The following is a 4,542-nucleotide window of genomic DNA, read 5'->3' on the forward strand; positions in this document are numbered from 1 at the left end:
GAATTATGATCGGAGGTGAATATGTCCGAGGATTTGTGGGCATTAGAACGTTGCTCAACGGAACACTAAGGACTCGCCATGTATTCATTCATGAAATGGGCGGCCATTTTAATGCCACTGTTGGAAAAGCCACGATATTTTTTAGTTGTCGTGTGAAAGAGTGTAACGATCCAGCCACTTACGGTTTTATGGCGATAGGTGACTTGAGTATTAATAGAGTATTTTTGTTTGCCTTCTTAAACATTTCTGTTTCTTTTGCAGTCATTTAACATCGTGACGGGACACGTGACAGGTCCGACATTTCTCTTTGTGAAGTGATTGTCATGGTGGATTCATGGCATACATCGCCATGATGATCCGGCCGAAAACACATGATTTCTATGTACCATGGGAGGAGGTTTGAGGCTGAAGTGGAGGATGTTTTGGGTGAAGCTGAAGATGGAGCTCGAGATGAGCATATGAGGGGCCTCATCGTTGGTCCGGGTGGGCATCCGGGTGCTAGAGGGAGAGATGAGGGTGTTCGATGGGTGCGTCTGGGTGAGCGTTTGGGTGCGGGATGGGCTGTTCAAAAATCTCAAAAATCTTCTCTCTCTACGCACCATTAATAGGAACTTTTTTTAAACGCGTTAGGATTTTGTATGGTCTATTAAAAAAAAGAATTCAATGAGTTTGTCATATAAGATACATGACCAACCCAACAAGTGGCCCGACCTACATACATCCCAATTATCGACTTGACTCGACCCATTGAATGTCTATTTAATAGGCTTTAAAAAATTTTGGCGCATTTTAAAAATTTAAAAATCCCCAACCCTACGAAACCCTAGCCGCGGCTTTTGTTCAAAAATCTCCAAAATCTTCTCTCTCTACGCACCATAAATAAGAACTTTTTTTAAACGCGTTAGGATTTTATAAGGTCTCTTAAGGAAAGACATTCAACGGGTTTGTTATGTAAAATGCATGACCAACCCGACCAATGGCCCGACCCACATACATCCCAATTACCGACTTGACCCGACCTACTGAATGTTCATTTAATAGGCTTTAAAAAATTCTGGCGCATTTTAAAAATTTTAAAATCCCCAAGCCCTACGAAACCCTAGCCGCGACTGTTGTTAAAAAATCTCCAAAATCTTCTCTCTCTACGCACCATAAATAGGAACTTTTTTTAAACGCGCTAGGATTTTTTAAAATCTCTTAAGAAAAGGCATTCAACGGGTTTGTTATGTAAGATGCATGACCAACCCGACCAGTGGCTCGACCCACATACATCCCAATTACCGATTTGACCCGACCCACTGAATTTCTATTTAATAGGCTTTAAAAAATTCTGACGCATTTTAAAAATTTAAAAATTCCCAAGTCCTACGAAACCCTAGCCGCAGCTACTGTTCAAAAATTTCCAAAATCTTCTCTCTATACGCACCATAAATAGGAAATTTTTTTAAACGCGCTAGGATTTGGTAAGGTCTATTAAAAAAAGACATTCAACGGGTTTGTTATGTAACATGTATGACTAACCCGACTTGTGGCCCGACCCATATACATCCCATTTACCGACTTGACCCGTCCCACTAAATGTGTATTTAATAGGCTTTATAAAATTCTGGCCCATTTTAAAAATTTAAAAATTCCCAAGCTCTACGAAACCCTAGCCGCGGCTGCTGTTAAAAAATCTCCAAAATCTTCTCTCTCTACTCACCATAAATAGGAGCCTAACCCTCACTGAACAGAATCTGCTCTCCTTTCCTCTCTCTCCCTCCCTCGCTCTCTCTGTACAACTCTCGCTCCCTCTTACTCCATGGAAATGGAAATAGAAATGATTCTTTGATATTTTGGGGGCTCTTTTTTTGCCACCTACGTGGGTCCGGGTGGGCATCCGGGTGCTTGGAGGGGAGATGAGGGTGTTAGATGGGTGCGTGCGGGTAAGCGTGCGGGTGCGGGATGGGCTGTTCAAAAATCTCCAAAATCTTCTCTCTCTACGCACCATTAATAGGAACTTTTTTTAAACGCGTTAGGATTTTGTATGGTTTATTAAAAAAAGCATTCAATGAGTTTGTTATATAAGATACATGACCAACCCAACAAGTGGCCCGACCCACATACATCCCAATTACCGACTTGACCCGACCCATCGAATGTTTATTTAATAGGTTTTAAAAATTTCTGGCGCATTTTAAAAATTTTAAAATCCCCAAGCCCTACGAAACCCTAGCCGCGGCTTTTGTTCAAAAATCTCCAAAATCTTCTCTCTACGCACCATAAATAGAAACTTTTTTTAAACGCGTTAGGATTTTGTAAGGTCTCTTAAGAAAACACATTCAACGGGTTTGTTATGTAAGATGCATGACCAACCCGACCGACGGCCCGACCCACATACATTCCAATTACCGACTTGACCCGACCCACTGAATGTCTATTTAATAGGCTTTAAAAAATTTCGGTGCATTTTAAAAATTTAAAAATCCCCAAGTTCTACCAAACCCTAGCCGCGGCCTTTGTTAAAAAATCTCCAAAATCTTCTCTCTCTACTCACCATAAATAGGAGCCTAACCCTCACGAACAGTAATCTGCTCTCCTTTCCTCTCACTCCCTCCCTCGCTCCCTCTGTACAACTCTCGCTCCCTCTTACTCCATGGAAATAAAAATAGAACAGATTTTTTGATATTTTGGGGCTCTTTTTTTGCCACCTACGTTGTCCGAAACATTTCAAAGAGAGCTCTGGAATTATGATCGGAGGTGAATATGTCCGAGGATTTGTGGGCATTAGGACGTTGCTCAACAGAACACTAAGGACCCGCCATGTATTCATTCATGAAATGGGCGGCCATTTTAATGCCACTGTTGGAAAAGCCACGATATTTTTTAGTTGTCGTGTGAAAGAGTGTAACGATCCAGCCACTTACAGTTTTATGGCGGTAGGTGACTTGAATATTAATAGAGTATTTTTGTTTGTCTTCTTAAACATTTTTGTTTCTTTTGCGATCGCTTAACATCGTGAGAGGACACGTGACAGGTCCGACATTTCTCTTTGTGAAGTGATTGTCATGGTGGATTCATGGCGTACATCGCCATAACGATCCGCCCGAAAACACATGGTTTCTAAGTACCATGGGGGGAGGTTTGCAGGCTGAAGTGGAGGATGTTTTGGGTGAAGTCGAAGATGGAGCTCGAGATGAGCATATGAGGGGCCTCATCGTGGGTCCGGGTGGGCATCCGGGTGCTAGAGGGGGAGATGAGGGTGTTGGATGGGTGCGTCCGGGTGAGCGTTTGGGTGCGGGATGGGCTGTTCAAAAATCTCCAAAATCTTCTCTCTCTACGCACCATTAATAGGAACTTTTTTTAAACGCGTTAGGATTTTGTATGGTCTATTAAAAAAAAGCATTCAATGAGTTTGTCATATAAGATACATAACCAACCCAACAAGTAGCCCGACCTACATACATCCCAATTACCGACTTGACCCGACCCATTGAATGTTTATTTAATAGGCTTTAAAAAATTCTGGCGCATTTTAAAAATTTAAAAATCCCCAAGCCCTACGAAACTCTAGCCGCGGCTTTTGTTCAAAAATCTCAAAAATCTTCTCTCTCTACGCACCATAAATAAGAACTTTTTTTAAACGCGTTAGGATTTTATAAGGTCTCTTAAGGAAAGACATTCAATGGGTTTGTTATGTAAAATGCATGGCCAATCCGACCAATGGCCCGACCCACATACATCCAAATTACCGACTTGACCCGACCCACCGAATGTTCATTTAATAGGCTTTAAAAAATTCTGGCGCATTTTAAAAATTTTAAAATCCCCAAGCCCTACGAAATCCTAGCCGCGATCGTTGTTAAAAAATCTTCAAAATCTTCTCTCTCTACGCACCATAAATAAGAACTTTTTTTAAACGCGCTAGGATTTTGTAAAATCTCCTAAGAAAAGGCATTCAACGGGTTTGTTGTGTAAGATGCATGACCAACCCGACCAGTGGCTCGACCCACATACATCCCAATTACCGATTTGACCCGACCCATCGAATATCTATTTAATAGGCTTTAAAAAATTCTGGCGCATTTTAAAAATTTTAAAATTCCCAAGTCCTACGAAACCCTAGGCGCAGCTTCTGTTCAAAAATTTCCAAAATCTTCTCTCTATACGCATCATAAATAGGAAATTTTTTTAAACGCGCTAGGATTTGGTAAGGTCTATTAAAAAAAGACATTCAACGGGTTTGTTATGTAACATGTATGACCAACCCTACTAGTGGCCCGACCCACATACATTCCATTTACCGACTTGACCCGACCCACTAAATGTCTATTTAATAGGCTTTATAAAATTCTGGCCCATTTTAAAAATTTAAAAATTCCCAAGCTCTACGAAACCCTAGCCGCGGCTCTTGTTAAAAAATCTCCAAAATCTTCTCTCTTTGCGCACCATAAATAGGAACTTTTTTTAAACGCACTAGGATTTTGTAAGGTCTCTTAAGAAAAGGCATTTAATGGGTTTGTTGTGTAAGATGCATGACCAACCCGACCAATAGCCCGACCC

This window comes from Rhodamnia argentea, chromosome 1 (assembly GCF_020921035.1).
Source record: "Rhodamnia argentea isolate NSW1041297 chromosome 1, ASM2092103v1, whole genome shotgun sequence".
Lineage (NCBI taxonomy): Eukaryota > Viridiplantae > Streptophyta > Magnoliopsida > Myrtales > Myrtaceae > Rhodamnia > Rhodamnia argentea.